The sequence below is a fragment of the Nyctereutes procyonoides genome, unplaced genomic scaffold (assembly GCF_905146905.1).
Source record: "Nyctereutes procyonoides isolate TBG_1078 unplaced genomic scaffold, NYPRO_anot_genome, whole genome shotgun sequence".
Lineage (NCBI taxonomy): Eukaryota > Metazoa > Chordata > Mammalia > Carnivora > Canidae > Nyctereutes > Nyctereutes procyonoides.
In genome coordinates, this window is record NW_026575144.1 from 12277232 (window position 1) to 12300715 (window position 23484).

At 42.8% G+C, this 23484-nt stretch overlaps 1 protein-coding gene across 11 annotated transcripts in view; it reads right to left on the bottom strand.

Annotated features, from left to right (window-relative positions):
• The window catches only part of SIPA1L2 (signal induced proliferation associated 1 like 2), a 212977-nt gene that overhangs the window by 123385 nt on the left and 66108 nt on the right, over positions 1 to 23484 (bottom strand). The gene's annotated exons all lie outside the window — the stretch shown is intronic.

A 23484-nucleotide genomic window follows, 5' to 3' on the forward strand; every position in this document is an offset into this window, starting at 1 on the left:
TTGTTAGGCACTGCCCTTTTTTCTCTTTTTTTGAATGTGGTATTATGAAAACACTCAATTTTGGTTCATACATATCTTGCTATGGCTGAAAAGAGTTGCCCAGCCATGCTCTGTGCCCTCCCACCTCCACGCTTTTGCTAAGCCAATCCTCCTGGCTTGGAGAGCCTCTCCACCTCCATTAGAAGTGACAAAATCTAATGCATTCAAAGCCAGTTTATTTATTTTTTTTTTCAAAGCCAGTTTAGATGACTCTTTCCCTCTCCAACTCACTTATCCTGAAACTTTACCCTGAAAGCACTTTCTGTTGCTTTATTGTAAGACAGTCTACACCCTACTCATCCATGTAGCAAACATGTACCTAATCTACCTGCTAAGTGCCATGCTGGGCACAGGAGGATGGACAAACACAGCTCTGGACTTGTAGGAGACTAGTGAAAGCTTCTAGGCCAAGCAAAGTGGATGAGGACTCACGGTGCCAGGATGCAGCTCAGCCAAAAGGATGCCCCCACAGAGGGACTGCCTGCTGTTGCCCTTGGCTCCCAGAAGGTAAAATCATATTCAGAGTTGTGTGTCTATCCCCCCACATCCTCACTGCCAAGATTAAAAACCCACACATCTGTAAAACTGGACGGTAGCAAGGGACATTAAAACAGAATGGTGTATGAGACATCACAAACACCTCTCTTTCCTCAGCTACAAGGAACAGAGCTGCATGCCTGACTCTTTTCTCCTGGGGAAATAAATAGGTGCTGCCAACAGCAGGCAAAAGCAAGCCACAAGAGGTCTGTAACACCCTCCTGAGGGTACCCTGCCTATCAAGCAGTGTGTCATGAGCCATATTAAGCCTTGTCTCACCACCATTGCTGGCAAATGGGGAGAGAAGTGCTGGTTCCCAGACTTGAGTGTGAGTCGCTCAGTGATTAAAGCATAATTCCTACTGACCCCCGGATCACTGCAGGTGAACCAACCTGTTTTTCCCGAACTCTCTCCAGTTTAACCAGAACTCTTTTCCAGTCTGGAGAAAGAAAGCCTTACCATTTACTGTATTTGCATTTACAGGTCCCTTCATATTTTACCCACTGATATTTTCCTGAAGCACAGGCCTGAGTCCCTCCATAAATGAACAGGATGGCTAGAAGGGTTGCTCAAAACTCAAGGACCAATCTCTAAGCAAAGAGGTAAGGATTCCTTGTCTCTGAGAAAGAAGTTAACAGGTTGGGGGGGGGGGGCATTTTAAATAGTGGTTCCCAATTTTTAAGACTACATGAGATATTTATACCTGGCTTCCTGGGTTCTCGTCCCATGATTCGGGCTCAGAGTGTGCAGCATGAGCCCAGGAACAAACAGCTTTAAAAGGTGGTTCTCATGCACCACTAGCATGAGCAGCTACTGGTTTAGACACAATTCTAAAGGATAAAAACCAAAGTTAAATGCATGATTCTGAAATCTTCTTATTTTCCCTTTTCTCAAGTACTGAAATAGCTTCCACTCAGATTTCACAGCTTAATGCCAAGCAATTTATTTGCTCACATTTGTTAGTTAGTTTTGAGGAAAACAAATGAAATCCAAAATTGGAACTGCTCTGGAAACCATTTACATGAGTCCAAAACATGAAAAGTTTCTACTCTGGTGACAGTAGCCTGGGGTTGCTCTGCTCTCAAGATGTACCCAGAACTGAACATTTATGAGCACTATGTATCAAGCATTTTCTAAGGACTTTTCAAATATTAATTCCAATAACTATATGTGGTAGGAGTTACTATTAGCTTTATTTTTAGATTTTTCTTAATTAACTTATTTATTTGAGAGACAGAGAGTATGCAAGCAAGTGGAGGGGGGGAGAGAGAAGGAGAGAGAATCTCAGGCAGACTCTGCACTGAGCATAGAGCCCAACACAAGGCTTGATCTCACGACCCTGACCCTGAGATCATGATCTGAGCTGAAAACAAAAGTCAGATGTTTAACGAACTCAGCCACCCTGGTGCCCCTATTATCTTCAATTTAAAGCAAAACTTCTCAAGCCCCCCAACACAGCACTGAAGGCCCTTCCCAAATTTAGTTCTATTCTACAAGATCATCCTTAAAATCTTGCTGTCTCCCCAAGTACCAAAACCATTCTGGCCTCTGACTTTCTTCTTGGGAGTCCCCCTCTACCCTGGAACTGTCCCTTCCATTCAACAATTACAACTCCTCTGTGACTAAGAACACAGACATTGATTGGTGTTGGCCCTAAGTAAAATGTTGGCTTCATCATTTACTCACTGTAAAGCGAGTTCCCCTGAGTGAATTCCTTATACCCCTAGGATCTCAGTTTCATTATCTGTACAAGAGGTTTTGATGTGCACATTCAAAGGCACTTGCAGGTGCCTACTACATTCTAAGAACTATTCCAGGGATCCCTGGGTGGCGCAGCGGTTTGGCACCTGCCTTTGGCCCAGGGCGCGATCCTGGAGACCCGGGATCGAATCCCACGTCGGGCTCCCGGTGCATGGAGCCTGTTTCTCCCTCTGCCTGTGTCTCTCCCTCTCTCTCTGTGTGTGACTATCATAAATAAATAAAGAAAAAAAATATTAAAAAAAAGATGAGCTATAAAAAAAATAAGAACTATTCCAGGATTGAAGATACAGTGATGTACAAACTAGGAAAGGCCCTATGTTTACAGAACTTATATTCTGGCAGAAATCATATAATAAAGAAGAACATGCAAATACATAACCTACCAAAGATGAGTGTCACAAAGGGATAGGATAAGGAAGGTTAGGGACGTCTGGGCATGTGTATGGCTTTGGCAGAAGGGGAAGGTGGGTAATCAGAAGATGGGGGAGGAAGGAGATGATGGCCTGAGTCACACCAAGAGGAGGGATGGGTGAGGAAACTCGTATCAGCAAAAACAAAAGACTGGATTTGGAAGCTGGCCTGGGGCATTCAAAGACCAGCAAGGATACTGGGAAATGGGTTAGAAAAGTAGCAGGGGCCAGATCATGCCAGGCTATTTTTCACAGAAGGTTCTGCACAGGAGGAGCAGCAAGGAGACCTGACTCAGGTTTCCAGTCATTTTGTCTGCTGCAATGATAACAGGCTCTGGAGGCCAAAGGTGGAAAGAGGCCGAATGGCAGGGCCCCTGCAATAGGCCAGGCAGGAGAGGGTGATGGGCGCTTGAACTAGGGTGTGATTAACAGGCAGGTTCTGGATGGAAGAATCTGGATCTGGATGAGAAGGGCAGAGTGGGCAACATCCACTAATGGATGGGCTAGGTGGGATTAGAGATCAAGAAGAGTCCAGGATGACTCCAGAACCCGAGGCCTTCTTAATAGGAAGGATTAAGTTGCCCCTCACTAAGCTGGAGAAGACTATCAAATGCAACGATGCACGGAAAATGCTCAGCACATGACTGAAAAACAAGAAGGACTCGATAAATACCAACAGTGATGCCTGCAATCAGCATCAATCCAGGTGAAATCTTGAATTGTCCAGTGAACATTGATCACTCCCCACTGGAAATCATGTTCATTTGGGCACATGATAAATACCAACCTATCTTGCAGTTTTGCAACCTGGGTGGGGGTGGGGGTGAAAAGTAAACTAAGCCTACAAAACTGTGTACATGCTTCTTACAAGCAAGAAAACACATGCCATATACTTGCTAAAATGAACTTCCATGTCTAGGGAACTGGAATTTATACCTAAAAGAAATATTCTGAGACTTTGCTGCTATGTGACCCAACCTGAACAAAGAGCCAGACACATGTAGGAAAAGAAACAAAGCAAAACCAAACCTAGACATCACGTCTGTGTTAAAAATTCAGAGGCAGAACAGGACAACAGGGTTGGCTCTTTTCACTTTAGGAGAAATACTAAAAAGGACTTGGAGAAGTCAGGTCCCTGGAGGAGAAAACAGGAAATAAGATTGGGGTCAAGATGGGCAGCCCCAGTGGCTCAGCGGTTTAGCACCACCTTCAGCCCAGGGCATGATCTTGGAGACCTGGGATCCAGTCCTATGTCAGGCTCCCTGCATGGAGCCTGCTTCTCCCTCTGCCTGTGTCTCTCCCTGTGTGTGTGTGTGTGTGTGTGTGTGTGTGTGTGTGTGTGTGTGTGTCTCATGAATAAATAAATAAAATCTTTAAAAAAAAAAAGATTGGGGTCAAGAAAGCATGCCTGCTGGGGTGCGGCACTCTGATTCACCTCCAGCCACGTCCAGGTATGGTCTGTCACACTATGGATATGAATTTCCAGAGCCACTGGAGGAGATGGATCAGGAGTTCCCAAAGGTCTGAGTGTGGACCAGTGCCAGGTGCCGGAAAACTGGCTGAGAAGAGTATGTTAGAATACATGACTTCCTTAGCCACCCTCCTAGGAATTCTGACTCATGAGATTGGGTGTGGGGCCCCCAGACTGTTTTTAACAAGTTCCTCAGGTATTTCTGCTATTGACTCATCTTTGAGATCCATGGGGGTAGGAAAGTACTTTGGAAAATATTAAACATTACACAAGCATATGTTGTAATTAGACCATTAATTCAAAAGCAGTGCTAGTGGCCACCCTTCAAAGCCACTGCTACCCCCTCCTTCCCTTTGGCCTTATGGACTCCACTCATTCAAGTTCACACTTCTCCACATGCTGGATCCCAGGTGGTCCAGGCACACAGACTGAAGAGCTTGGCCAGGCAAATCTAATCCCTATAGAAGTGGTAACCTACTGGCTTGAAGCTGGACCTGGAGTGGGGAAACTGAACGAGAAAACAGGGAAAGGGATTTAAATCAGAGTAGGCATCCTGGGGTCTGCGTTCAGTCTAAAAATGTGAGAGGCGACAAGCAAAGCACTGGTGAAATCACAGAGGATAAAGCTGGTGCACATCCAGATGTCCAAGGTAGGCAGGAAGGCACAAAGGGAAGAAAAAGATGTCACACAGACTGCTAGACACACAATACTTAACATTCACACAACTTCCATTTAAAGAACAGGAAATCACAACTCAGAGACACTTAACAGATTCATCGATCTAAAGGTGCACAGTGCATTCGGTGACAGAGCAAGATCCAACAGCAAATTTGCCTATCTACACTCTTGCCATTGAAAAATATATACTAAAAAGTATTGGACTCAACAACAGAAAGAAATCCCAAGTGTATGGATTACAAGACTCAAGTATCATTAAGATGTCAATTTTCCACCCAAAGCAATCTACAGACACAATGCAATCCCTACCAAAATTGCAGACTTTTTGTGAAAATAGGAAAAAAAAAAACACACTAAAATTTATATGGAATCTCAAGGGACCCTGAATAGATAAAACAATCCTGAAAAAGAAGAACAAAGCTGGAGGTCTCTCATATATTCCAATTTCAAAACTTACTACAAAGCTACAATACTCACAAATAGTGTTGTACAGGTATGAAGACAGATATACAGACCAAGAGAACAGAGAGCTTGGACATCAATCCCAATCAGATGATCTTTGACAAGGGTGCCAAGACTATTTAAGAGGGAAAGGACTGTCTTCTCAACAAATGCTTCTGGGGCAACTGGATATCTACGTGCAAAAGAATGAAGCTGGATCCTTACCTTACACCAGATACAAAAATAAACTCAAAATGGATCAAAGGCCTAAATGTAAGAGCAGAAACTATAAAACTCATTGAGGAAAACACAGGGCAGAAGCTTTGTGGCACCAGGCTTGCCAATGAGTTCTTGGATAGGACATCAAAAAGGCAACAAAAGCAAAACTAGATTAAGTTGGACCTCATCAAAATCAAAACCTTTTAAGTATCACAGGTTCACAGTGATGTGAAAAGGCAACCCACAGAATGGGAGAAAATATTTGCAAACCATGCTATCTGATAAGGGGGAGCTCCAACAGCACATGGCATCCCTGCTGAACCTAGATGCAAGTTTTCATTCAGATGACACCACTGTGGGTAAATCCTGCTACACTCAGCAAGTCTGAGTCCTGTGCTGCTGGACTCTTCAGATGACTCAACTGTGCTAGCATTTACGCTCAGCCACTCAGTGAATCCTTGCATTACCATGTTCCCCCAACTCCGATTCCTAAAGCACTTCTCCCCTCTACTTGAATAGTATATGAAAATAAATTAGATGCATAGAGTATCTGTTAGGCTCTGACAAATGGAATAAATCAGTTGTAACTGGTAGCTTTATATTCCCAATTTAAAATGGCAATTTACGCTCATAAATATAATACAGTATGACAGGACAGAATTACTTCCACTGACAACATCAGGTTTTGATCCTAGAGTAATGTGTAAGATACAGTTCCCAATCACCAGACTCCAGGCTGTGCGTTCTGAGTCCACCAGTCCAAAGAAAGATAAAAGGGTATTTAATAAATGGCTGAAACATCAAGGAGCTAGGTTACAAGTCTGCCAAAGAGAGTACGCTCAAAGCCTGGGAAACATCCACAACATATGTTTTTTTAAAGCTGTCATAATTTAAAGTCTTTCTAAACATCTTACTGTTTAATCTAATTTTCCCTCATGAATGTTTGGCTGCAGCTCAAATTGATTCAACATTTCCATTATAAATCTCTATTTTCACATTTTCCTGGTTTGATTGTAGAATGTCTTTCGTCTGAAATATGACACAAGCAGAAGCCTAAATGTTAATGCTCTTCACTGGCAACATGGTTTTACTACACAACCAAACTCGCAGTTTTCTGCAAGCCAAATGTCTAGAAATTATTTAAGTGACAGAAATAAAATTTTGCAGAAAAAAATTCTTCTATTATAAATTTTCCTTCTAGATTCTCAAGAAGAACAAACAAAGTCTGCTAGGGTTTTTTTTTTTTATTAATGTTAATTTTTGCCCATCCAAAGATACCACATTCACCTCCTGGAACGCCTGGGTGGCTCAGTGGTTGAACATCTATTTGCCTTTGGTTCAGGTCATGATCCTGGGATCGAGACCCACATTGGTCTCCCTGCAGGGAGCCTGCTTCTCCCTCTGCCTATGTCTCTGCCTCTCTCTCTGTGTGTCTCTCATGAATAAATAAAATCTTTAAAAAAAAATAATTTCACCTCCTGATTGTGGAGATGCACATGAAACTGTGTCCAAATGCTGTCGAATGCCAATCATTACATTATCAAACACATACCTAGTAGGAAGGGATTCTACACTATATCATCATGACGTTTCTTTTCACAAGTCACTTTGTGATGTGTACATTTAAATGTTGAAAATCGACAACAAAAATTCTATTAGTCATTTTTATCAGGGCACCTAAAATTATACATGACACAGAAAATAAGTGAAGTGTACTCCACATAAAAGAGATTTAATGTTCGATCAAGGTTATAAATGTTGGTGTCTCAAGTGACTTTCTCCTTAGGGATGCATTCTGTATGTAGCTCAAGTAAGAGAAAATTCTTTGACACTCACACCTGAGAATCTGACAGCAGCCAAGGCCAAGGGCATGCTGCTGGGGATCTTTGGAGGAACGTGGAGAACAGAGCTCTGTCAGAGGCAAAGGACAGGTCTGCTATCTGAGAGACAGTAGGTAGAAAAAGGGAAAAACCAATGCAATGTGCCCTAAGCATCATGTTGCATTATGTTAGCAACCCTCCCCCACCCCACCCCCAACTCTTCCTTCCACTGACATGACTTTGTCTCAACGATCCTGGAGTAGAATATTCTTACCAATGTCTTATGTACAGGGATGGCTTTCAAATACACAAGGCTTCTTAACGTAAACTAGAGGGAATCCGATTTGATACTCAGGAATCTGCAGACATTCAAGGCCACGTTCTACTTCTACGTGACCCAAACAAGTCTTGCCTCCTCTGTCACTGCCTGGGGAGAACTAGTCTCCTCTCACTCTGCTTCTAATGGTATTTGACTCCAGGCTGGCAAACCCAGGCACTCAAAGAAAAAGTCAAACCTAAGAGGAATCAGGCTACAAAACAATTGAGCTGTTGTAACAAATAAAAGATAGCTCACAACACCAATAAAAATCTGTAAGATTAATGAGAAAAGATGTCTCAACAAAACAAAACCCCTGTAAGTACTACACCTCTTCTTGTCTCATAACTGAAATATTTCTATGAATAATTTCACTTTAAAAGAAATAAAAAGATCTGCCTACAGAAACTAAAGGTGACTGGCTAACAGGAGAACAGATCCAGTAACACAGACTGAACTGTTAAAAACTTCCCTTGTGTCCAAATATTTGGGAAGTCTAACAGCCTAAGATGTTTATGTTCCAAAAAAGGTGCTTTAATTTAATTAACTCCGTGTTAATTTCTGGTATCAAGCAATCTGTGATTACAGTATGTGCTATATGTCTTGGAACAAATCCTATTTTGATCAATAGAATTAAAAAATATTCATATGCACACAAGTCTATAACTAAACCAAATGCATGACAGCAAAGCACAAGAGTTGCTTAAAAAGGACAAAAGAAGCAATATAACTCTTTTTTTTTACAGTTACCACAGTAAATACATATTAAAATTCACAGATCCAAAACATGAAGCAACAAGGGATACTTTACCCACTTTAGGAACTTAAAAATTCCAAACTGTAATTCTAGGTCCCACCACTCTTGGGACAGGAGACACAATGTCGTGATGGCTAATAGCTAACAGCACATCAGGGCTACAGAGACAGACACAGACCTTAGAATCACAGCTCCATACTCACTGACCTTGTGACTTAGCCAAGAAACTTGAGCTTTGTGAGCCTTGGTTTTCCCATCTGTGGGATGGAGATAACAACACCTACCACGCAAGACTGCTGTGAGGATGAACCAAGGTAACACCGGTGAAGCTCAGAACAGTGCTTCCACTATGCTGTGTGTGCAACAGTTACTATTACTCATGATCCTTGCACTGCCTGCAACATTTCTATTTCTCATTAAGATATTTAAGGCTTATCCATTACTCATATATTAAAGTCATCCTGAATGACAAAAATATTCTGCATAGAACCCTTTTTGCAATAAATCATTAGAGTTATCTGTGACAGTCTCCCAGAGAAATTCTATAACCAGTCAGTGGCCAAAGCCTGGGTGTAAGCCCTCATTAACATTTGCTAAATACCACTGACATATGAACCACATGGGTTTGAACTGTGTGGGTCCACTTCCAAGTAGATTTCAACAAATATATAGTACAGTATTGTAAATGTATTTTCTGTTACGATTTGCTTAACATTTTTGTTTTCTCTAGCTCTCTTAATTGTAAGAATGCAGGATGTTAATGCATATGATGTACAAAATACATGTCTATTGACTGTTTACATTCTTAGTAAGGCTTCTAGTCAGAAACAAGCTATTCCTAATTAAGTTCTGGAGGGAGTCAAAAATTATATGTGGATTTTCCACTGCATGGGGGGTTGGCACCCCTAAATCACCCATTATTCAAGGGTCAACTGTATAAACAACAACAAAGACTCAGTAATTTCAAGGGTAGGAGTGCAAAGCTCAAGTACCTCTATGCTACCACTGGCCTGTCACTGGTCAAGCAGATGGGGGCTCCTGCTGACACTGGGCTCAGCATTCAGCTCTGTGGAGGGTGTGAACAAGAAAGACTCCAGCAGGCTGGGGTATTCCTAACATGGCCCAGGCCAGAGCAGTCTACAGGGTCTCTAATCCATGTAACTTCCCTTCTTCAACATGGCAGAAGGCAGTAAGCAACCCTCAGTAAGGACTCAAACTTCAAGAATGACCCTGAGCAAAAAAGAATGACTGAGGGATGCCTGAGTGGCTCAGTGGTTGAGCCTCTGCCTTTGGCTCAGGTCATGATCCTGGGTTCTGGGACTGAGTTTCGCATCAGGCTCGCCTCGGGGAGCCTGCTTCTCCTTCTGCCTATGTCTCTGCCTCTCTGAGTCTCTCATGAATAAATAAATAAAGTCTTTAAAAAAAAATGGTGTCCTAGCAATATCTGATTCTTTCAAAGCATCATTCTATATGACGCTACACAACTCCCTTTCCAGAAGCGCCACTACCATTTTCCATTGAAACTTCTTTCACCACTGGTATCATGTAGCAAAACTTAAAATTTAAGTACCTAATCTGCTGTTTGCAAGTTATCCAGACAAAGAGAATCACTGCAGAGAATGGTGTGATCTTGAGGAGTTTTTATTTTGCTCATTTCTACTTTGTGTAATCTTGAAACTTACGTTTAGTGTTTTGTCTACACTTGCTAAAACAAATAAAACCATGTACACGTGCACACACATTCCCACACACATAACTGAGAAGATAAGAAAAACTATGTCTCTCAATCTCCGTGGCTGTAAGAAGGTACACTGGTGCTGCCTGAATTCCAAGTAGAGATCTCAGATCCTCTTCTGAATTATAGTTACTCATCCAGGAAAGCCACAGCGGGCCGGCTGACTCACCAGGCACGGGAAAAACTAAAATGTGACCTTGGCATCTAAATCTGCAAGTATATATAATACCATGTTCTTTCTCCTATTTTTGTCACCTTTTCAGACCAGCTGATGAAAATTATGGAGACACAAGTTTTATCTACTTTATTTTCAATGCATCTTAAAACTGTTTTGATGGCCTATGCAGGGACCCTGCCAGTCACATGGTTCTGTTTATGGCACCCCAGAATGAGAATGCCTCTCCTCCAGGTGCCCTCTGCGAAGTGACTGGAAGTTCATTTATGTGTGGTCTCCAGCTCTCCACCAAGTTCACTGGAAGCTTCACTGTTAGTAAAGCAGCTCAGTCCCTCAGGCTAATGGGACAAATGAAACCCCCTGGGCTGGAATCCCACCCAGGAGTCTTCCCTGACCCTGCCACTAGCTGGCTCCTTAGGCAAGGCCCCTAGGAGTTCAAAGGAAGGAGTCTTTCAAGTGGGAAGAGTCTCAAAGTTTAGGAGCCAAAGGTCAGGCCAGAATATTCAAAAACACTTAGTTTAACTTCATTTTATAGAAAGAGGTAAGAGACCAACAGTGATTAAGTTGCTAACCTGGAGTCAAGCTGAGCCCTGAAAGCCACTTTTACAGGGATGGGTGAGGGTCTGAGAAGAGACCCCCTCTGTGGCATCTTTCAGGAAGGCACTGTTCTATTCTGTATCCCCATGGAGTAGATCTGGGTCCACGCGATACTGCCCTTAACCATGACCTTGGAAATGCTGCACGGCCATCACTGTGCTCACTCTGACCAAGCCAGCAAGCAGAACCACCTTCCCCACCTTCTAGACGCAGAGGCTGGCGGTTCAGAGCCGTAGCCTCTGTCCACTGGGAGCCTGAGGACCACGTTCTCGGGTCAGAAGGCCCCAGGCACCTGGCAACCAGAACCGGCTCCCGTGGGCTTGATTCCACCAGGTTCTGTTACTGAATCCTACTTCTGCGCAGACTGGAAGGCCCAGACAGAAAGCAGAGGTCCATGCTGGGGGGTGGGGGGAATATCGCTGCTGTGCCCCAGACCAAGGCTCGTGCAGCATGTTCCACGGGGTCAGGTCTTTTTCTCTCTAAATAATCAGGTCAGATCAAAAGCACCAATTATGAAAACCAGACAGCAATGTGGTGATGCCTGCCAATTGGTGGCTAAGTTGCTCTGAATATCCTTACACCCCTTCACTGGTGCAGCTCCACCCCTGTGCTGCCTGCTTCCTCCTGGAGGACAGAAACCCACAGGACCAGGACACTGAGGCCTATCAGGAGGGGAGGAAGTGGACGAAGGCCAGCTGGGGGTCTCTGGCAGTTTACAGACACGTTAGGGAGGAGAGGGCAGAGAATGAGAAGAAGGAAAGGAAGTGGGATGGCAACTGGGGGAAATGAAGGAGGGAAACCTCACAGAGAAACAGAGGAAGGAATCAGACAAGTGGGGTGTGGGGGGGGGGTGAGGAGAGGGGGAGAGAAGGAAGGGGAGGAGGGGTAGAAGTTCATTTGGTGGAACAGGGTAATGAAATTTAAAACCTAACCAGGACATTATCAGCAACAGCCATCACTTTCATGGAGCGCCTTAACACTCCAAGAGCACCCGCTATGCACTGGACATGACACTGACCTCTTGAGAGTTCATCTCTGGGCTTGCCACTTAACCAACAATTTATGATTTTCAATCTGCTCTAGAGTCCGGGAGACAGAAATACCTTTGATGATAAGAAGATGCAAAACTCTGGGGCGCCTGGATGGCTCAGTGGGTTGTATTTCTGACTCTTTGTCTCTGCTCAGGTCATGATCTCAGGGTTGTGGGATCAAGCCTTGAATCGGGCCCCATGCTCAGCCAGGAGACTGCTTGTGATTCTCCATCTCCCTCTCCCTCTGGCCCTCCCCCTGCTCATGCTTGCACACATGCACACACACGTGAGCTCTCTCTTATTAAAAAAAAAAAAAAAAAAGATATAAAACCTGTAACATTGAGATCTTTGGGTTTCCTGCATTCTGAGATCCACATGCCACCCAGGTTGTCTTTAACAAATGAGACTGAATAGTGATTTTTTTTCCTCCTAAGACCTCAGGTTTATTGACACTGAACAAATCCTAAATTACTTTCATGCCAGTATTTGCACCTGTGAGTTAAGATAGTAAGTCAACACAATATAATGACGCTTACATGGTAAAAGTGTTCAGTTACACTTGGACTTTAGCTCCCAACAACTTTATCTGCTGGTATGACGCTTTGTACTGACATTTTAACAAAAAGAAAGAAACTATGGAGAAAATCACATCCATGCTATCCAAATGCTAGTTTTCAGTACACTTGCACAAATGAGCTATCCCCTGGAGCAGGGTTCTCTTTGAAAGCAGAGCCCAAGCACATGACCCAGAGGCAAGGGCGGCCTTGATCCTACAGATACACAGAAAGTGAACGAGGCAGGGAAGGAATGTGAAGTCTTCAATTGAGCCTTAAATCTCCCTTTCTCTGTGCTTTATTTAAAAATACCTACCCAAACCCTTACCAGAAGAGACAAAACAGTCTCATTCCTTTTTTATTACAATGCATCTGATATACAAAAATGTCATCTGAATAGTTAGCATTTGCAGTTAAGGATGTAATAATTTAAAGTTACCATAAGCAGTATAAATAGCACTAGACTGGTACCACCTACTTGCATAACCTTGGGAAAGTCTCATTGGGCTCTTCGGTAATTTCTCTACTGCTTGAAAAAGGCAAATTTCATTTCATAGTTAATCTGCAATAAAAATCATTTCAGAGACACTCAACATCTAAGCCAATCTCCTGCCTACAGGTGGAGCTGCATCTATGCCATACTTGAAAATGCAGGCATTTCATCTATAAGGATTATTCTTTTCCAGTAGGGCTGATCCTATGATGATTCACTGTATGCAAAGTTCACCTTTAAAGAAGCTCACTTACATAGAGTATGAGATTATTTTATCATAAAGTTCTAAAATGCATCTGACTCTAATCTTAAACGCAGTAATACAATGACCTTCCTGAAGCATGTCTGGTTGTGTCTGGTCGTTCAGAACCTTCGAAACCCTTAAGTCATTTCACTCTGTCACAGAATTAAGATGCAAATTTCTCCTCAGGAGCCCTCCACAACCTGACCCCAATCTACCTCATTGCTCACTGTCCCCAAGAAACTCGAGCCTAACCCCACAGAGGGAGAGGGACAGGAAAGGAAAATACAATGACCTCAGGTCATTTGTGGACTAAGTACTGGCTAGGTGTCTGCATTTATATTATCTCATTTCATTCTTACAACAATCCACTGTGCTAAGAATCAATACCATTTGTTCAGCTGGTTAAAGAGAGAGACTTTAACCAGCTGGAAAAAAAAAAAAGTAGCCAAGATCACAAGACTAGTAAATGACCAAGCAAGCACTGGGTAGTCTGTGTATGTCTGCCTCCATGAAGCCAGCTGAGCCCCAAGAGGAATTGCCCATTGCTTGTGCTCACAGATGCTCCTCCCTAAGTGTATGCAAATAGTCTGTGGCTATAAGTGGAACATGTTGTGTTTGTACACTGGTATTTGCACATGACAAAAATCAGGCGCTGCCACCTACTAATTCCCTCAGCCATGGCAAAACAGCTAAGTTGTCCAAGAATCTTCAAGACGTTATTTTAAGTAAATTTTGTAAATCTGTACTCCTCCAGAAGGCTTGCTGTGTACTAGCTATGTCTCTCCCTGTGTGGGATCTGTCCAGCACGAGTCAACCAAAGGAAACCCTGTGATCCTAAGGCTGTGGGATCAACATAGAGCAAAGCCATAATAACCTCTATTTTTGCTCAAGGTCTAATTAGCGATGGAAAAAATGTATTGTACACAAACATAATATGAGTGATTTACTGAAAGATTTTTTGTCATGATATAAAAGAACCAAGACTGGATTTTATGATATTGCCATGAATATTTTCAAAACAAATGCTTTAAATATGGGCTTATGCATGTAAGTACAAAGACAAGTGTATGCATATAGTTATGTAAACCTCCCCACCAACTCAAATCTTTTTTTCTGATATACAAATGAAAGTTTTATGCTCTTACACAGGGAATAGGCACTGAAGTATTTCCATGCTCTGGGACATCTTGAGGCACAGGGAATATGTTACATGACTGAACAGATGTAAAGACTTTCAAATATAAATGTACTTAAATGACAATAGTAATCTCTCAAAAAGAGTATCTGCTCTAATAAACACAAGTTTGGTCAAAGTAGTGTAGGAATGTGATGGTAGAAAGAAATAGTAAGTCTGCTAGGAGCAACTTTTGCCTACTGGGTCACTTACTTCACTAACAAAATAAAGGCATCTAACATCCAGAGTAACAGTAGCAAGTCTTCTCACAGAAAAAATAAAAACTAAGTGTTCTCATTATGCTCTTCTCTCCATCAGAACAGCTCCCCAAGGGGATCCCTGGATGGCTCAGTGGTTTAGCGCCTGCCTTTGGCCCAGGGCATGATCCTGGGGACCCGAGATCAAGTCCCGCGTCGGGCTCCCGGCATGGAGCCTGCTTCTCCCTCTGCCTGTGTCTCTGCACCTCCCCATTCTCTCTGTGTCTATCATGAATAAATAAATAAAATCTTAAAAAAAAAAAAAGAACAGCTCCCCAAACAGACTCCTCATCCCTACTTTTGCTAAGGTAAAACTCCCTGCACGCTGGGGTAAAGTCCACTACATGTAACTTGAACATGTGAATTTCTTTGAAGGGAGTTATCAGGGTTTATACTTGTGAACAGGGCAGACAGGTACTCCTTTTCATACCTTTCCTTCATGAGAAAAAAATCAGCCACGTTGAAGTGTACAGAAGCCACCACCACCTGGGCAACCAAGCCCATATCAAAACAGGTATTTCCATTTGCAGGGATGCCTGAAAATTACAACTAAACTGACAGCCACTTAAAAACTTAATGATTTTGACCAGCCTACTGGGCGGGCATTTCATTAGGCATAAATTGTTACAACATCCCTTGTAGTGTAACATTGAAAAACTGAAAGGTAACTTGCCCAAGGACATCAATTCGTTTCACAAACAGCATACATTTGGTGACGGACTTTTTAAATTAATTAATTTATTTTTAGAGAGAAAGGGGAGAAAGTAGGAGAAGGAGAATCTCAAGCAGACCCCCGACTGAGCAGGGAGCCCAATGTGGGGCTCGATCCCAGGACCCTGAGATCATGACCTGAGCAAAAATCAAGAATAGTGTGCTTAACCGATAGTCACTCAGGTGCCGCTGGTGATGGATTTCTAACTTTTTCTCATACACATTTCTTATTTCTTCTTTTTTCTTCACATTTCTTATTTTCCTTTTTCTTTCTTTTTTTTTTTTTTTAGATTTTTTTTTATTTATTAATGAGAGACAGAGAGAGAGAGAGAGGCAGAGACACAGGGAGAGGGAGAAGCAGGCTCCATGCAGGGAGCCTGACATGGGACTCGATCCTGCGTCTTCAGGATCACGCCTTGGGCTGAAGGTGGCGCTAAACCGCTGAGCCACCCAGGCTGCCCACATTTCTTATTTTCATATGTGATTTAGAAATGTCAAAATAAAGCACTTGACTCAAATATATAAAAGGCTCTGTGTGGGAGTCTCAGCGCTCTGGAAGAACCATGGCTGGCTTTGCTTGTGTTTAACTATAAAAGCAATCTACTTACCTTTACAAAGATGGGGAATGGCAGATAAATAAATAATTCATACATAATATCACCATCCTTACAAAAGCTGTGATTTACATCTATTTCTTCTAACCTCTTGTCCTCAGATTGTTTTCTCTACCAAAAACAATCTCAAACAAAACTGAAAAGTCACTAATAGCTTTTTATTCTAATAAAGCAGGATAATTGTCTTATAAAAAATCAGGTTGTTGAGAAAAAACAGAAACTTTCTTCATATTATTAAGAGTTTAATAATAACAACTTAATAATTAGCTATATTTATCACACTTATATATACATATTAAAGAGAAAGCATGCAGGTGCCTTCCAGTTTTCTAATTCAGGTATGATTATCTAAATGTTTAAAATGGAATTTACACCATACCATAGATACTATATTATTCTAGGACTTTTTTTTTTAATTACAGTATCAGGGGATCCTGGGTGGCTCAGCAGTTTAGCACCTACCTTCGGCCCAGAGTGTGATCCTGGTTCCCGGGATTGAGTCCCCCATCCGGCTCCCTGCTTCTCCCTCTGCCTGTGTCTCTGTCTCTCTCTGTGTGTCTCTCATGTGTAAATAATTTAAAAAATATATTTAAAGAATAAAATAAAATAAATAAATTACAGTATCAATGACTTCTTTCTCTGTCAGTACAGATCTATATTGCTCCTTTAATAAGTCATTGCTGGCTTCCTTTAAGAGCTAGAGGTAGAATGCAAATTTGCTACACAATATTTCAGAACTATTTACAAACTGAGCAGAAGTCCTGTTCCTTCTCCTTCTTCTGGTGTCACTGATAAGAGCACGATCAGCAACCATGCTGCCATTATACTGCAAACTCTGTAAGGAATACTCAGATTACAAAAATCAAAATGCCATTTTTATCTTCCAGCAGACCCAGATCCCTGCCTAAATCTGGAGGCTAACGGAAGCTAGAGAGATTTAGATACAAAACAGTGCAGTAGACTGATCCAGAGACTAGAAAATGTGCCTTGTGCATCTCCTGGGCTATTGGTAGCCAGCTCGATGCATCAAGTAACCTTTTGCATACAAGGATGTCCCTCTCACCTGAAAAACAAAACAAAACAAAACAAAAAAACCCTCAGCTCCTCAGAAGACTTCTCTACTACCCTGTGGCGAAAGAAAACTCTAAAAGCTAGCTACTATTATTCAGGAATTTCCACTCGTGGACTTACCAACATTTTTCATCTACTTTTATGGAAGGATTTTTACAGCCCACACTTCCTTTGTAAGAGTCAATATCCTTGGTGAGTTAGCTGCCTGCTTAGTCTAGTAAGAGATTTCACAGGAGACACTGCTCAGCCAGCCATCAACAACACTGAGAGAGCTCACAGCGCCAGACCACACACCACCTGGCTATGAGAGGAGGTGCAGGTGTGATCACAGACATGCATTAACCTACTCAGCCTGAGAAAACGAACACAGCTCCACCAAATTACACAAAGTAGTACACCAACGAACATAGCCCTTTCCACTCATCCATCGAGGTCTACTCTGCTTCAGGGATTGTGTGAGGCACTGGGCATTGTGGAGGACAAATACTCAGTTTCTGAAAGCAGCACACTGTCTAGTAAAGGAAAGAGACATGCAAATAATTAAAACATGATGATGATGATGAAAGGAAGAACTGCATAGTGCTATGGAAGCATCGAGAAAACAGCCAACTGTCAGAGGTGGGGCTGGTCAGGATGGCTTCTCAGAAGGAGTTGGCTTACACATATAAGTACAAAGAAAAGTGTATGTATATACTTACGTAAACCTCCTCACTCTAAATCAGACCCTAAAGGATGAGCAGGAGGTTTGCCAGATGGAGAGGAAAGGGAAGGGCATCCCAGGCAGAAGGAGCAGTGGACCAAATTAAGACAGGATAGACCATAGGGAAGTGGTGGGTGCAGAAAGACTATAACACAGAGACCAGGGCTCTCAAGAGACGAAGTGAGTGATGATGGGAAGGGAGCTTAAAGCCAGAGCTTTTGGACTGTTTCATGCTCATGCTGTGAGCTTTTGTAGGCAATGGGGAGTCAATGTCAACTGTCAATCAGGAAAACAGCAAGATTGGGTATTTCCTAAAATGTTGTCATTAGTACTATTACCAGATAAGCCAAGATTCCACCAAAGACACAGAATCAGTAGTGTGGTTCATATACATGTGTACAAGGAACAGTGAGGGAGGAGTAGGGGAGAGACACACGGAACTGGTTTACTCGACTGTGGGGCTGGGAAGTTTGAAATCCGTAGAACAGGCTAGAAACTCTCAGATGAGTGCTAAGGTTGCAATCCATACAGTTTTTTCTTCAGGGAAACCTCAGGTTTGATCTTAAAGCCTTTCAACTGATTGGATGAGGCCCACCCAGATTGTCTCCTTTACATCAGCTGAGGAGGCCCACTCAGATCATCTCCTTTATTTAAAGTCAACTGACTGTGGTAATTAGTCACATCTACAAAATACCTACTCAGCAACACCCAGATCAGTGTACTTCACTGGATAATCGAGTGCTTGTAGCCCAGCCAAGTGGACACTCAAAACCAGCCATCACAGGGGTCTGCACTGTTTACTGAAAAATGAATGAATGTGACTGACACCTGACACAAGGAGACAGGAAGAGCAAGCAACCTGAACACCTCGGCAGAGAGGAGTATGTGCCAGTGTTTGGAGGGGATTAGGAAGTAGGCAGCTGGTGATGCTAAACCAAGTACCCGAGAAGAGTCATCTCTAGGAAATAAGAGATAGGAGACTAGGATTCACATACCTCTCATTCAATGAAGGTTTACTGATGAACTGCTTTTTACCCTAAAATCACCATACTGTAAAATATGGGTTATACAAATGTGTACAAAATGGGGTCGCTGTCCTCAAGCTCAAAGTCTGGTTGTGGAGAGTTACATAACAATACAAGACCATACAGAATTAAATGTAAGTTTTAGCCAACAGACTGGCATAGTAGGAGGACACAGCAGCCAGCACAGCCATAAGGACACATGAGGTGGGAAACACTCTGCAGTGTCCCAAGAAGCAGGGGCAAAGGGAAAAATCTGCCTGGAACATTCTGTGAGTTTGCCAAAGAATCAAACATTTTCTAGGAAATGGAGAATGAGACAGTAAGAATTCTGGTTAGTCAAGAAAGTTTTTCTGAACTGGAGGGGTCTGTGTTTTGCTTGTTTTCTGTCATTGGTTGGTTGGTTGGTTTGGGTGGGGGGTGGGGTGGTGACCAGAATCCACAGGCCATCAGTTTGCTCACGGAAGGAGCCACAGATGGAGGTTCAGGCACCAAAATGAGCTCAACCTCCTGAGGAGTGCGGGCTGTTCTGCCAAGTGAGAAGCTGCCCTCGTCGTCTGCCCTTTCCCCAATCATGTAAGTGAAAGGTCAACGAATGTCATTTTCCAAAACAGCTTATTTTTCAGGGAAAGCTAAAGTAGTTAAGAAACATCCACAGCACACTTAGAGATGCGGAGTATTGCACACGTGTTCCCCTTTCAGGGCCAGGAAGGGAGAATATTAGTATCTGCTTGAATCTATGTAACACATCTCTGACAGGATACACGAGGTGCCCATAGTTCTAGATGTGGTGAGGAGGGGACGTGGTAGCAGGCAAGAGGATGGGGGGGGGGGGGAACGATATAAACTTTCCACTGAATATGCTTCTGGACCATGTGAATACATTTCTCCAAATAAATAAAGTTGTAAATAAGTTATAAGTAACGCAAACTTTTGCCCCTCCCTCTCCACCAGAAAAGCAGATTTTTAAAGGAGGATACACAGCTAGAATAAATAACAGACAGGTGATCATAGCCACAGTAAGTAAGTCATGTCCAGGTGATCATGGGGTATGGGATGAAAGGCCCTTTCTGGGCTAGGCGGTCACTGTGTGACAATCAGGTGATCCCTAGAGAAGGAACCGTGGGTGTCTTTCTAGTCACATGTATTTCTAGAACCATCATTTTCATGGTGTTCAAAATGTGTCCTGAGAATCACTTTGGTGGGGAGAGGGCAGAGCAGAGTGATCAAAAATACAAACTTTGAAAATGACCAGTCTAAGAAACGAGTACCAGCATCACCATCATCCAAATCCCATGTTATTCACAGAGAATTTCTTTGAGGCCCTTCTACAGTGTTTACTGAAGTAATTCCTGTGCATAAGTGATGAGCCAAAGTTATCTGACCCAGATACATATTTTGTTTCTAAATTCTTCAGCCTCCATGCAATTTTCTCTGAAATATTAAAATCGGGAAGAGACCCCTCACCTGCAGAGCCATGGCCGACTGTGAATGCCATGACAGGGGCACGAACAATTCTGCTCACAGCAACTGGTTTAACATCTGTCCTAGGCAAAGGCCATACAGAATGGCCCAGTAAGGGCCTGACACACTACTGGCGGTCCCAATACGTGATTCCCATTCTTCTCAAACACTAATCCTACAAGTAAGTAGAAAGCCAATTTTCTAGAGAAGTAATTACATAATCCACTTTTTATAGACAAGCTTTTTGACAAAAGTAATCGCTTGAGCAAAAGGAAAATAAATATTAGTATGAGTATAAGTATAGTAATCAGGCATATGCTGAAGGCAGAGCCCAAATCACAAGGGTTCTCATGAATTCTGTAAACCACAGAGTCGAGAATTGGATGGTTTCCTTCTGCAGCTTGGTGGCTGCCTTATTAGCAGGCTCACAAGATTAAGGTTTCATATGATAAGCAAATATGAAGAGCCACCCTCCTCCTGAGGGGAAATTCTGAGACTACAACCAATCTCATTCATTCATCACCTCGATCGGCTTCCTACCCCCACATACCCTTTCCTCAGCTCATAATTAGCGTCAAATGCAGAATATCCATATTGTTTGCCATTTACCTTCCCACATCATTAAGACTCACAGACAAAACATTTGTTTTATAACCCCAAACAACGATGAGCTCCATAAATACACTTCATTTATTATTTCAACAAACATTTACCAGGAACCTACTGGAAGGCAGCTAACATGTACTTCGCCTCAGGGGAACCCCAAGGAGAGGGACACGGAAAGGCCTCCCAACAGTGTGGTCATGATGTGAGAGCACACAATCCCACAGGATCCCCAGCGCCCTTGATCAAGGACAGCAAAGGCTCACTGTCTGGATGGAACACATCACAAATGGACGGCATTCCAGCCAAGTTCTGGCAGGTGAGGCACGTCACCCAAGCTGATGAGAAGAGCACTGCCTGCAGGCAATGTGTGCAAAGGCACAAAAGCAGAGAAATCTAGGTCCATGAAGGGGCTGGAAAAGAAAACGTGTAGCAGATGAGCCAGAGAGGTGGAAAGACAGGTCCACCACATCAAGAAGCAGGAACTTCTAGAGATACCAAGAGGCCATTACATGGCCAAAAGCGACAAATAATAGAATCTGAAGATGCTTGAATAAAACCAACGGGGGTTCCTCAAGAAAGAATATGGGAAACAGAAGAAGTTCTCGATCACTAGCCAGGATTTACATGCCAAAGGGAAATGTGGGTGCTGGATGTCATTGGCTGGCATTGCCTGCACCCTTCCCTCCACACAGGAGGTGGTCTCTACCCCAAGACAGCTGTGGCCACACCCCCCAATCACCCAGGCTCGCACGTTGAGCCACCAGTAAAATCCCTGCTCTGCTGCCCCCCACCTGCTACATTCAGCCTGCACTTACATCTCACATCTCCCCCCTGCAACTGATCTGGGGCATGTCCTTGACACCCTCTTCTTCTCTAAAACAGAAGCATTACTTCTCTTCACTGCAAATATTTCCAGTCTTATAGCACCATCCTCTTTGACTGATGTTTCACTTTTGCCAGGGCCTTTTTCTGATTCTTCCCAAATGGAAGAAATTTGAAAGCAAAATCCTCAGGGCTGTGGAAAAGTATATAGAATTAAAGCGGTCTACGTCTGAGTGTAAGCAGTTCACAGGGAAGGTTGCTGAGAGCTATTGAGAAAGCCAGCTGGGTGTGTGAAATCTCAGACATAGTTAAACATCTACACTAGATGATGAAGATAGGCACAGTATGTGATGAGATCTGGAAAGTTCACTTAACTGGGACACTTTTTTCCTACTGATTATGAATCAGTGAGGTACCACTAATGGGCCCCAAATTCTGGGGGGTTAAAGGAAGAGGCTTGCACAAATACAGCAGGAAAAACTCAGCCTTTTTCTTTTAACTGAAAATCTGCTGATTCAACTTACATTTCAAGGTGAAACATACAAAAATAATGGTCAGTGTTATTTCTCTCCTTTTTTTTTAAGATTTTATTTATTTTAGAGAAAGAGCAAGAGTGAGCACGAGCAGGAGAAGAGGGAGAGAATTTCTAGCAGACTCTCCACTGAGCACAGAGCCCATGCAGGGCTCAATCTCACAACCTGAGCTGAAATCATGACCTGAGCTGAAATCAAGAGTCGGACGCTTAACTGGGCCACTTAGGCTATTTTTTGACCGTTTTTATCTTGTTTTATACATCCCTAACTCACTGCATCACCGCTACAGATGACAATGACTAGCAAGGAAGGAGGAGTTCTCACAATCATCTTGAAGCCCAGCCATACACAGGCGAAAAGAATCTTAGTAAATATGATTTGATGATAGAAATTGTGACAGTGATCCTCTTTTTCCCACTGCTGTGCAGAAATGGAGAAGAGTCGTTGAAAATGCCTGGGAAGGCATTATACTCCTAGTCCTCTATATGATGGAGTTTAGATATTTTTAATCTGCAGCTACCCACTCTCATTTTGGGGATTTTTTTGTTGTTGTTGCTTAAAATATTTATTAATAATGCTACTTCATCAGTTTACCACATGGCATCTTGCTATATTCAAAGGAGTTCATTACTCAAAAGACCATCTGTCTAAGAGCTCAACAGAAGGTTTAAATAATCAGTAGTGAAGAATGTATGGTCACATTATATCAAGTCAAATATTTACATCTCTCAGATTTTGAATATGAACGTTCTTACCCAGCCATCCACCACAAGTCAGACTTAATTAGTATGCCATTGTTTTGGTATTTTTTACCTTCTATATTTTCAAACTCATAGAGAAATTACAATAGGAGGAGAGCTTAACTTATGCAAACAAGACTGCCAATCACACCCGTCTGTGCAGCACCTTCATTTAAGCAAGAAAAAAATCCTGACAGCAGCAGCATTTTCAAGCAGAAAAGCAGTTAAACACAAATCAGAAAAACATTTGGGTAAAAACAGCTGATTCTGCTTTTCTGAGCATTAATAATCGTGGCTGTTGTTGCTGCTACTGTGATCAGAATGCGCAGGAGCAGCTCCACCAGCCCCGCGTCAGGGCAGGCAACCCCCCTGAATGGCTTCATGATGCCCACAGCAGAGCCGGCTGGCAAACCCCTCCCAACCAGGGGAGGAGACAGAGCAAGAAATCTGGAGAGGTGCATGGGTTAACATAGGCAAACGCTAAAGAAAAAA